This window comes from Mirounga angustirostris, unplaced genomic scaffold, assembly GCF_029215605.1.
Source record: "Mirounga angustirostris isolate CCGP_5_RB_7025 unplaced genomic scaffold, mMirAng1.0.hap1 SCAF_12, whole genome shotgun sequence".
Classification (NCBI taxonomy): domain Eukaryota; kingdom Metazoa; phylum Chordata; class Mammalia; order Carnivora; family Phocidae; genus Mirounga; species Mirounga angustirostris.
This window is the reverse complement of record NW_026991720.1, coordinates 95,552,183-95,565,099: the sequence shown is the minus strand read 5'-3', so window position 1 is coordinate 95,565,099 and position 12,917 is coordinate 95,552,183. Positions and strand designations below refer to the sequence as shown.

The following is a 12,917-nucleotide window of genomic DNA, read 5'->3' as shown; positions in this document are numbered from 1 at the left end:
CTTACACCCGGCCATTGCATTACAGGTGATTATTATTTTATTCTTTATACAAGGTATTATTTTCAAGTTGTCTATCTGATATAATCAAGGGTCAGGAACCTTTTTCTTAAAGGGCCAGTTGGTAGATATTTTAGGTTTGCTGGCCTCATGGTCTGTCTCTGCCTTAATTACTCTCCTGCCGCCGAAGCTTTCTCGAAAGGAGCCATAGATCACATGCAAATTACGGGTGTGCCCATGTCCCAATAAAACTACAAAAACAGGAGGCAGGCCGGCCCCAGGTCGCAGGCCCTTGCATAATGACATATACATGTTGTATTTTAAAAATAAAATTTTTAAGGTGGTATAAGCAAAAATCAAGAAAAGAGGAATTTTCCTAGCGGTGAGGAAGCCTTGCACTATGCTTTATAGACAAGAGAAAACAGCCATTAGAGAGGAAGACAAGAAGTAATCCCTCAGTGGAAGAAGGAGTCAAGCTGATGGGGTTTTACTCAAAAAAAGAAAGCGAGAACAAACTATTCTGGTGACCCCTGAACAACGCGGCTTGGAACGGCATGGGTCCTTATACGTGGATTTTTTTCAATAGATACAGTACGGTACTGTCAACGTATTTTCACTCATGGTTTTCTTAATTACATTTTCTTTTCTCTAGCTTACTTTGTTGTAAGAATACAGTATGTGATACATGTAATATACAAAATATGTGTTAATCGACTGTGTTCTTGGTAAGGCCTCTGGTCAACAGTAGGCCATTAGTGCTGAAGTTTTTTGAAGAGTCAAACGTTCTACTTGGGTTTTCAACTGCATGGAGGGTTGGCACCCCTCACCCCCACGCGGTTCAAGGGTCAACTGTATATAGATTCACCCTGTAAGCTTTGGCCCTTCTCCCACGGTACATTGGGGCAGCAGGAAGCTCACAGGATTACGGCAAAACCAGGTCACCCGGCAGCCTTACAGCTTATCATGGCGGGGGTAATGGAAGGTGCAGGACCCCAGGCCTCTACCCAGCACCCCAACAAAGGGCCCAGCGCCCCTGCTCAGTGGGACACCGGCACACGGATGCCTCGCTGCTCTCAAGTAATTCTGAGTAACAGAAAATACTTCCTACTACTGAATCAAAATCCCCTGCTGGGCTACTTCTCCTTCTGAACTCAGGGCAAGCCTCTCTGCCGCATTTCAGATTTTAGTTATTTAAAGCCATGATCATGGTCCTTTCTTGCCACCCCAGAAATCCTCAAAGCACAGTTTTTCTAGAACAAAAGTTGCAAACTGGAGGCTTACAGTTATGCCTGGCCTGGCCCACTGAGTACTGCCATATCATTAAATGGAATGAGTGAAAAAAAAATCCTAAAAAACTACAATTCTCTTCAATATTCAGTCTTTTGGTTTTCTTAGATAAATCAGAAGAACTAGCAACACGGTCACACGTGTCAGCAATTCGCTTGAAACCAAGTGGCCACCAGCAAGTCCCCGGCTCACAGTCCCCTGCCTGCAATTAACTGCCCCCCCTCCCCCAACCCTGAAAACCCATTACTTGCCTGGACTCCAAGGATTACAAGCTTCCTGCCCAGCCCTAAAAGGAGCCAGCAAATGGTGCTGCAAAGTGTCAAGCCAGGAGCCCAGAGACAGTTTCTCATCCTAGGTCTCACAAATGCAGGGGCTGTGACCCCGGGAGAGGGCTGTCTCACTGTGGGGAACGTGAGAGGGTTAAGTGGGACATGGCTTAGGTGCCTTCCCCAGCCAGCATTCTATGAATCTATAAATGGCTTAGCTAATTTTCAAACCTCACTGAGCTCATTGCCTGAAAAATACCGGAAGTCATGAGTTCCACCTGCTAATGGCACTTGGAAAAAATAGATTTGAAAAATAAAATATCTGGATCCCTCAAAAGCCATCTGCAAATTCATACCAAGATGTGCTAAATGTAAAAACAAAGCCATTCACTCTACTTTGCTTCTGAAATGAAATTTCAAAGGCAAGAGTTCTTACAATTAAGAAAAAATTCCTACCACAAAGTTTTTAATGTTTTTATAAAAATTGTGCGTCAATTACATTATTCAATTGAGACCAGTGAAGACTTGAAAAAGGGAGGGGTCATGACCCCAGACTGACCTTCCTTTCCTTCTCTTGAAGTGTTACACTTCTGACACCTAATTCCTACCCTCCCCCTTTACTCCCACAGCTTGGGTTTAGATTTGTTTTATTTCTCTTGCCATAACCCCTTAACTTTCTCCGTATGGCTGAAATGGTTCATTCAATACTTTCTCTAGGAACTAAAAAAAATACCCTAGGTTAGCATGATAAATGCCATTTAACCCAGAGCAGGATTCAGACTTCTGGAGAGGAGAATCTGGCCTGCTGTCCTCTTCCCTCCCTTCCTCACTCACAGCAGCCTGAGGCCCAGTGTCCAGTGTGGTCTCCATCCCAGGCCTCATCCACTTGCTAACAATGTGTACCAAACCAGGCTGTTCACTTCACCTATGGGTCCTGAGCAGAGAGCCAGTCTGAGCTACAGAATATCCCTTGACACAGATGTTCACTGAAGTCTATATAAAATATTTAGATAAAAAAATACTTCCTGCTCCAGAAGGTTCTCTGGATCACTGGGGAAAAATACCTTTTGTGCCAAAGTTTTGAGTCATGAGGAAACATGATCCTACAGCAGTGGGATCTCAAGTAACAGATCCAGTGCTTTGGCCCTAGGGTGCCTAAGGTCAATGACAGGAGCATTCGATTTGGTAAAATTAAGTTTAACTGAAGAACAGCACAATGATTTCTAAATCACTGACAAGGCGATGTTCTGTTTAATGACCAAACTGTGAGTATATTCTCAGAAGCAAGATCGTAAACTTGTGGGCCTCACTCTTAGCTCTGTGAAGACAAGGACTTTGGCTGCATATCCATTCACCAGGGTAACCTAGCCCCCAGCCCAGTGTCTGGTATATAAGAGATGCTCCATCAGCAGTGTGAAAATAAAACAATCAACCTTGGGGTGCCTGGTTCAGTCGGTGGAGTATAGGACTCTTAATCTCAGGGTTATGAGTTCGAGCTCCACAGTGGGTGTAAAGATTAATTAAAAATTAAAAATCTTAAAAAAAAATCACTCTTAAAAGACACAACATTTCGGGGGCGCCTGGGTGGCTCAGTCGTTAAGCCTCTGCCTTCGGCTCAGGTCATGATCCCAGGGTCCTGGGATCGAGCCCCACATCGGGCTCCCTGCTCCACGGGAAGCCTGCTTCTCCCTCCCCCACTCTCCCTGCTTGTGTTCCCTCTCTCACTATCTCTCACTGTCAAATAAATAAATAAAATCTTAAAAAAAAAAAAAAGACACAACATTTCAATTTGCTTTCTCAAACTAAATGTTTCTCCACTGCAGGGATTTTATTCTGCTGTATTTTTTTTTTTTTTGCACATTTTTCCCTTAAAACTTCAAGTAGATTTTTGTCTAGGTGTTAAAATCCCACACACAAACAAACAAATACTTGTCATATAATAGAAACTCAAGAAATGTCTTCTAGGTGAATAAAGCATTTGAAAATTACTTGAAAATAATTAACCAGAATTTTAAAAGATTATATACATGTACTTATATATTTTATATGTATTTCTATATTATCTGTACATAGATATGTATTTTTATTTCGGTTTGTGATCCAATAGTCCCTAGGTCAAAATTTTCATTAGATGCTTAGAGCCTCTTCAGTCTATATATATAGTGATATTTTTCCTCTCTCTTGGGAAAAAAGCTGCAAGTAGCAATTAGTGACTTTCAACTATTTTCCCAAGGATGTCACACCAGGATCTGAATGTATGTTCCCAAGACAGATGCATTTTACTTGCTTGCAACAAAAGGATGGAGAACGTTTGCAAAGTTTTTGTGAGAGATATTTCATCAAAAATTGTACTAGCTTGCTACTCAAACTTGTCATGAAGATAGAGAACAGCAGTGTCAATAAAATTCCCTGGTGAAATGGAACCAGATGACTTCATTGTGAATTAATATGCCATCAGAGAGGTTCTAAGAAACACTGACAACCTCGTTCTTTCAAGCAGCCACCAGGTTTAAGCCAAGTCCCCAAGCATGGCCCACCAGAGCCAAGGGGCCATATCAGCTCAGGCATTTCCAAAAATGAATGCACCACACAAGCAGCATGGGAACATGTAAATGTTGTTTCCTATTGCCTGGGCTCTGAGTCCTTTGAAATTCTGCAATTTCTTCTCTATTGCTCCTTTCAGAAGATCTAAAAAGTCAGGTTTCTTCTGAAGAAGGAAGTCACTCAGGTATTGGTAAGAAAGAAATACTGAGAGCATCCCTTTGGGAATAGTTATCAGGCATTCTTCTGTTCATGGCTGGGCCGGACAGCAGGGAGAAGACAGGTTCCATGTCTTACTGCGTGATCTTGGGAAAGTTTCTCCAGTCCTCGGGCTTGCTCATTTATATTCAAGGATATTAAAAATTTAAGATATGGTCCAGCTATAAACTGCATTCAGTCTTTAAATAGTGAGTTCTGTTCCTGGGCACTATTCCTGGCACTTAGGAAAATCAATGAAAAAAGCAGGATAGAAATTCCTGTCCTTGTGGAGTTCACCTGTTCCAATTTTTCACTTACCGTTATGATATGCATTTCATGGATGCATACATTGTGCATTTGCTATTCTAGAAGCAGTAAAATACAGACCTTCTCAACTCAGGTTGTTCCTTGGGGCACTCATTCATTTAACATTCAGACACATACCTGCAATGGCAGATACCAAGACAAGTATTTTTAGGATAGTAAGATAAATGTGACACAGTCCTTAACCTTGGGGAGCCTGTCATTTTGTAGGGAGGCTGAAAGGCAGAAGAGTTAATAGTGACCATACAGTGATCCTTATTACATGGGAAATCAGTGCAGGGAGAATCCTATCAACTGGGAAACTCAGGATGTAAGAGTTAAGCTAGATCTTAAAAATGGGTAAATTTAGAGAGGGCTAAGGAAACCAAGCATAGAACACAGTGTAAGGAAGAAAGTACATAAGTACAGGAAAACGCATGTTTGGAGAAATGAAAAGAAGGTCCATTTGTCTGCAGCAGAGGTCAACGGGACATCCTGGGACATGGCTGGCTACCACCCACAGACCTGCAAGACCAGCCTGGGGAGTGGGCTCTTTATTGTGCTGGCTTTGGTGGCTCCTGATGGTCTTGAACACAGGAATGACATGCTCACATTCAAGATGACAAAAATCAGTGTGGACCAGAGGAGGCAGAGACGGAGGGCAGAGAGTTTTATCTAGTCCTAACAACAACAAATAACTTATTCAAATTCAACAATAATGGAATGACCAACTGCTATTTGCCTGGTGGTGAGGAGGAAACAAAGACAAGCTCGAGCTTTAACTGTGGGAGAATGCCAGCCAGGATAAATGACACAGAGATTCAGTACCAACAAAATGTCCAGGCAGTAATGAAGAGCCCAACCCTCACCTTGTGGAGTGGGGGAAATCATTTATGGGAAAGAAAAAGAGTATTCTTGGAGGATCCAGAGACCTGAAAATACCATCCAAACTCTAACCTGAAAAGATTTTATTCCGTAAAGAGTGTGGCTACTCAACAGACACATGAAAAAATGCTCAACATCACTCGGCATCAGGGAAATATAAATCAAAACCACAATGAGACACCACCTCACACCAGTCAGAATGGCTAAAATTAACAAGTCAGGAAAGGACAGATTTTGGTGAGGATGCGGAGAAAAGGGCAGTCCTCTTACACTGTTGGTGGGAATGCAAGCTGGTACAGTCAGTCTGGAAAACAGTATGGAGGTTCCTGCAAGAAGTTGAAAATAGAGCTACTCTACACCCCAGCAATTTTACTACCAGGTATTTACCCCAAAGATACAAATGTAGTGATCCGAAGGGGCACACGCACCCCAATGTTTATAGCAGCAATGTCCACAATAGCCAAACTATGGAAAGAGCCCAGATGTCCATCGACAGATGAATGGATAAAGAAGATGTGGTATATATCTGCAATGGAATATTATGTAGCCACCAAAAAAATGAAATCTTGCCATTTGCAACAACATGAATGGAACTAGAAGGTATTATGCTGAGCGAAACAAGTCAATCAGAGAAAGATAATTATCATATGATTTTGCTCATATGTGGAATTTGAGAAACAAAACATAGGGGAAGGGAAGGAAAAATAAAATCAGACGAAATCAGAGAGGGTGACAAACCACAGGAAATAAACAAGGGTTGCTGGAAGGGAAGTGGGTTAAGGGGATGGGATAACTGGGTGATGGGGATTAAGGAGGGCATATGATGTAATGAACACTGGGTGTTATACACAACTGAAGAATCACTGAACTCTACCTCTGAAACTGATAATACACTATATGTTAATTAACTGAATTTAAATTAAGTCAAAAAATAAAAGAGTGTGGCTACTATGTTCTGGGCACCTTTCCAGGCACTGGGCAAATAAACAAGCCACCGCTCCAATGAGTTTACAAGTTAGAATGGGAGACAGACAACAGACACATAAGGAAGTAAATATATCACAAATCAAGTGGTGCTAAGTGATGTAAAGAAAAAGAAAGCAGGGAGATGGAAGAGAAGGCAGTGTACATGGGTGGTCAGGGAAAGCCTTTCTGAAGGAGTGATATGTCATTAACTGTGGGGCAAACTTGCAGATTTCTGGGAAACGCCCCCCCCCACCCCCCCGCACACACATCCCTTCCAGGTCAAAGGAACAGCATGTGAGATGAGAGTGTGAGTGGCATGGTTGAGGAAGAACAGGAGGTTGGGGACACCGGCCAGGTGAGGCGGGAGTGGGGAGGCCCAGTTATGCAGAGCCTGTAGGCCAAATAAGAAGTCTGGATTTCATTCTGAGAGGGAAGGAACCATCGGAAGATTGTGGGCAAAGAAACAACAGAGATTTCTGACTGCTCTGTGTTGTATTTATGCTGCATGCCAACACCTAAAATAATGTCTGAACACATAGCAGACAGTTAGTCAATATTTGGTGAACGAATGAATGATCACTTGGCCTGCTGTACAAAAAACAGATTGCAGATGGGCAAGGAATGCAAGGAGACTGGTTGGGCATGAGTGCAGAAGTTGAGAGATCATGGTGGCTGAGATAAGGCTGGTCATGCTGGCCAGAGGGGGTGAGAAGAAGGGAGAGCCGTTTGCAGAAAGCTAGATTAGATGACAGAGAGAAGCCAGGGGATCAAAAGCATTCGGCCTGAGCAACAGGAAGAACAGAGGTGTCCCTTTACACAGATGGAGAACTCCGAAGGGGAAGCAGCTTTGAGGAGTGAAAATTGGGGGCTGTGTTTTGCATATATAAATTTCAGATTGCATGGTGTTCGGGGAGATGCTGGTGGTAGCATTCTAGAAGTGAGTCAGGACCACTGAGATACACTTGAGATCATCGGCATGAAAGCGGTATTGAGACCAAAGGCAGGAATATAGGTAGGAAGAGATGTGAGAGCCAAGCCATCATGTAGGGGTTAAAGGATTCCATCATGTAGGGATAAAAAGTCAGGGGCCATCAAGAGAGCCTAACAAAGAGATCCAGGGATAGAGCTGGAAGCCAGGAGAATCTGGTGTCCTGGAAGCAAAGGGCTCAAGGCAGAGAAAGTGGACCCCAGCGCGTGATCAGCAGCACTCAGATGGAGAGCCAACCTGGTACTGGATGAGCAGAGACCACCAGTGACCATCATGGGGACAGTGGGAGGGAAGGGTGGGGACCAGAGCTTGGCTGGGTGCTCTGAGAGGTGGAAGTAGAGATGAAGCAGGAACATACAGGGCGCCTCAAATGAACTGACAGTATTCTGGTCTCAGACTACAAGGCCATCCAGTATTTGTTTTATTTTCCTCATAATTTGCAGATACGTTAAACATCTTGTTAGTCTCAATCAAACGTTACACAATAAAACATGTTTTCACGGGCTTAGACGGGGAGAGTAAAGAAAGCCAGTGTAGACAACTTTGTCCAGGTGTGTTCTGTAAGAGGGAACAGTAAAGAAAGAGAAGTCCTTTTAAGGGTAAAAATCTATCGATCATGTCCTGTGGTCTTCTAGCTGGTCAGCATGTTGCAGGAAGGACCGTGGTGGATGGCTGCCACGTTCCATCAGCTCTGCTCGATACTGACAGCAAGCAAGCAAGGTCTAATGTGCTCAACCCTAGTCTCCCCTTAACCTGAATCTCTGAATTGCAGGACTGAGATTTCTGTTTCTCAAACTGCTGTGACTTAAACCCCGAAAGCAAAAGCAGGGAACATTTGTGCAAGTTAAATGAGTGTCAATTTAAGGACAAAGTGATTGAATCACAATCGCTGGCCATGGATGTGAATTTTGGTCTTCGTTTTTTCCCTTCCACACACATGATATTTCCCTGACATCTGTTCAATACAAATAGATCTAGAAAGTGTGAAAGGGAAAATCTGCTCCACTAAATATATAAAAGGGACCCCGAGTGAAGTTTCCATGATGGCATTCGTCATTATGGGCACAGATGGCGTCCTTTTCCAGTGCCCCCCCCATACACCAGCTTAAGTTCCATGCACTGAATTCTCCCCCAAAATACTGCCAGGCAATAGATGCTGGATAATACCAGAAGAGCCTGTCTGTACACTATATCTTTATTTATCAATCCTCTGTGTACATCAAGCTTTGGGCCAATACAATCAGGAAGAGCGTGGGTTCTCAACTAATAATGTGAACAGTGCACGTCACTTGTTGCTATGGGAATCCAGATGTTTTTCTCTAGTGACCTGGGGGCTTAATACTAATCCTTTTCTCCCTTGCCGATAAACAGTGACATTATTGTCATCCTGCACGGACTACTTATCATTTTCCCTACCATGCTCATGTCACAGAATATGACAACCACTTACCAATAAATACCCATACATCCAAACATTATGGTATGGGACATATAAATCACCTATCTACTGCTTTGTTTCCTAAAGTGTTTTAAGGAGGCTTTAAGACAAATGCCCGGTGGTCAGTAAGTCCGTGTTCACGTCCAACAAAATCATCAGATGAGCTGGTCTGCCTCTAAACCTCATTGTATCTTAGCTTGAGAAGTAATGTTTATGAAGAAGGTAGAAAGGGTTCAGACAGGTGGAAGGTTATGAGGCTCTGACTCCTGCATCTAGTGGGGCAGGGTAAGGGTGGGTGGGCAGTGTTACCAGCCTCCTATGTGTTATGGCTGGGACAGGAGGTCAGCCGAGCCCCAAAAGAGGCAGAAACACAAAACAGTAAGTAAATAAGTAAATAAATAAGAGCAAAATGAGGGACCAGAAGGAAATGGGAACACTGTTAGATGAATCCCAGGGAACACTTCTGACCACCAGGATTACTCAACTGTGAAACACACTCCATGGTGAGAATAAAAACGTTTTACTATAGGTCCTGGAACATTGACTATCAAACCATAAACTTACAAACGTTTTATACAGGAGTTGGGGATCGTCCACTTTTTCACCACTGCCCCCCTCACTAGGAACAGGAATGCCACAGATCATTTCCTTTAATACAATAAATCTAATTTTACAAATAAGAGAGAACTGTTACAGCTACTTACGACAATATTGTTAACAGAGGGCCCAAAATGATTATTAGATAACCCGGAGGCTAACACACATAGCCTTAAGTATTTCTAGTATATACGTTGCAAAGTTAAATTTATAAATAAATGTAAATATTAATATAATTATAATTAATACTAATCCTTTTCTCCCTCTAATTCAATTGAATAAACCAACAAAAACAACCCCATGGCCTTTGGGATTACCTGGTTCAACTCCCTACTTTTAAAGAAGAGGAAACCAAACCTGAGAGAGGAAAAATTACTTGAAAAAAAGCCATGTGGAACATTCCACACTGTTTTCTCTAAAAACCCATGAGTGGCAAACATGCTCAGGGCTGCCTTACAGTAAGGCACATGGATTTGAACTTCCTGGTTTCCTAATGGTAACCCTTCCTGCTTTTCAGACTGAAAAATTAAGGAGGTGATGGAATGGAAGCAAGGGGTCTGTCTGTAAGTCACACCTGTTGGCACAGAAATCCGCCTGCGAGGACACTCAGTTAGGGTGGGCTGGCCCAGCAATGATGGTTGTCTCTGGTCTAGCTGCTGGCTCATTTCAGAGGTACAGCTCACAGAGGTTAAATGTGAGTCCAACAAACGACTGTCAGTCAGGGGCATTCCCTAGACAAGTCCATCATCATCCGAGCAAGCCGTGGGCGGTGGAACCAGCCTTGGAGAGGAAGTGGCAAAGGGGGGCTCACCTTCACCGGCTAATTGCGGGCTGGAGTGCTGGGGCTGAATAAATTCCCTTCTAAGGCCACAGCAAGACAGAACCAAGCAGCGATCAGACCAATTTTGTCAAAGGATAATCCAGGTTTTTCAAGCAAGAAAGAACCTAAGCGTGCAGTATCTGGACTTGCAACTACCTGATTTCTCACTGAGAGTCGGGGGGACCTTTCTCTGGGGCCTGGATTTGAGTCCTAGCTCACCTGTTCCCTCAGAGGCTTACATAACCCCTCTCATCTGCCCATCTGACTCACGAAGGGAAGAATTCCCACCCACCTCCGGCGTAAACGGGTAGAGGGCATTTTTATGACTTGAAAGGCACTCAACCAACATTTCTGAGAACATACCCCTGTCCCAGGCAAAGTGCAATGTGCTGGGGAGATGAGAGATGAATTGAACAACGTCCTTGTCCTCAAAGTGCTCGTAGCACGTTCAAGACAAGGGGGCTGTGGCCCTTTCTTCACACCTCACGTAACTGCAATATGGTAAGAGCTGCCTTAGCAGTATGAAGGGGAAGGCTATGGAAACAAGAGAGGGGTGCTTCGTTGTGCCTGGCAGGTAGCCTCCGTCCAGGATGTTATTTTAATTGTAACTTTAAAACAAATGAGCACACTACAGTGGAAAATTGAGTAGATAAGCATAAATCAATGATCAAATACCTCAACCATTCCTAAACTGTAAAAATTACTACAAGCCCACAAAAACGCTTTGCTTGCCTGTTTCAAGTAATTGTCGCCTCATTTCTGTAATGAGCATCAGTGCTGGCAAGTTTTGTGAACAATATCAAATTCTATCAGGGAAAGTAAGTCAGACGCTGTTGCCAACTGCCGATGAAACAACCACTTAGAGTCTTTCATTAAAAACAACAACAAAAAATCAATCATTGGAAATAAGCTATATTGTCCATTATCTACAAAAGATGGGGCTGTAATAAATAACTAATCCACAAATAAGGAGAAAATCTGTTACCCAATATTCTCCTAGGTACCCCAGACCCTACCAAATCTTCTGCTCTAGTGAACAAAAACCAACAAAAAAATTTGACCTGTTTGAGTCATTGGCTATTTTCATTTAGAGGAAAATGCAGATACCGGGCTCAAAACAAATTGCAAGGTGTAAAAATAAACCACAAATTCTATAATCTCTCCTTGGTTTGCTTGCATAATTTGGGCTAGAATTATTGGCCTTACTGAACTGTGTAACTTTTCTTACTCCTCTACCATTCTCACACAATGCTAGAACTGGAAGGAACCATGGAAATCAGCCAGTCCAACTTCCTCACTTTACTGATAAGGAGGGGAGATGGCAAAGGCTTGTCCTACCATAATCGCATCTGTCTTCTTAGTACTTCCTATATTGATAATCGTATCTGATGCCAGCATCACAGAAAGTCAAGCTTAAATGATCTTTTAAAACAACCGTCTTTAAAAGCCCGAAGTGCGAGGGGAAGCAAATGATGGTCCAGACACACAAATCACAGGAGCTGCAGTCCCTCAGTACTGATGCATTAACAGGCTGTTCCAGTTCAGAATGTGGTCTCCCTACCAAGTCAATAATGTCACTATCTAAACAAACTTGGGCAATTTGCCTTCGTAAAATAACTACCTGAGACAAAAAGAACTGTCATTCCACAAAGCTGCTAAGCTGCCCTGGACTGGGATTCCAGAATTAGTCAGAACATAGTTTATTAAATGAAACACTCTAAAGTTCCATTTACCTGTAGGTCTAGGAACTAAAATAGTGCTACGTTTTCTCCAATGCCACATTCCAGAGGAGGCTGCAAACAGAGGGCAGGGGCAACAGGGAATTCTGCCACACTCTTTTGCTCCACCAAGCAGGCACACACATTCATAGCAGGGTAGGCATTTGGACTCTAATCCCTTCTTAGTGGAAAACACACATTTTCAAAATGAATCCCCGATCTAGAACGAATTACCGTAATAGCCAAAGCCGGAGCGAGTCCGCTGATGAGAAACGCAGATCTGGCCACCTCTTTTGAGACGCCTTGGACCACGACACTGCCTGGGTCTTTAAGGTCCGGCCTTTTCAGGTAGGGCATCTGCCCTCCTAAATCGCGTTTAAATCCCAGGAAAAGAGAGAAGATGCCTCCCTTAGTCTTTGAACTATGCTGTTCCTCCTGTATCCATTTCTGCTGAACACAGCCTTGTTATCTTTTCAAAGAGAAAAAAATAAAAACAAGGGGAGAATTGCACCACTGCAGATCCCAAGAGAAGTAAGCACAAAACTATAGCAACGTCAAATATCTCCAGCAACTAGGAAAATCCCCACATGCTATCCGGTGTCAGCTCAGTGCAGACTGGGGCGCTCTGTGCCCGAAACCACAGGAAGCCGGGCATCTCTGCAGCCTGTGTCCCTGCCAGCCACCCCCCCACACACACACACGCTCAAATTGGGCAGGGAAGTTATGGTCTCTGTGTGCAAGACAGAGAGACAGACCACGCACCCACACTCCACAAATCCGCCAAGGGGCCGGGACGTCAACACGGCAGAGCAATCACAAGGCACTGGCGGAGCGGGGGATGGAGGGGCCACATTGTTGGAGCCCTCGGATTTTGCTGCATTGTCACGGCCCGGGAACGTAGGGGTAGAAGGAA

At 43.6% G+C, this 12,917-nt stretch overlaps 1 protein-coding gene across 1 annotated transcript in view; it reads right to left on the bottom strand.

Moving 5' to 3' along the window:
- The window catches only part of HECW1 (HECT, C2 and WW domain containing E3 ubiquitin protein ligase 1), a 434,070-nt gene extending 421,598 nt beyond the window's left edge, over positions 1 to 12,472 (bottom strand). Inside the window, exon 1 of the mRNA XM_045864939.2 lies at positions 12,239 to 12,472. The gene's annotated coding sequence lies outside the window, so the exon portion shown is untranslated. The remainder of the gene's footprint in view (positions 1 to 12,238) is intronic.
- Between the last annotated feature and the right edge of the window lie 445 nt (positions 12,473 to 12,917).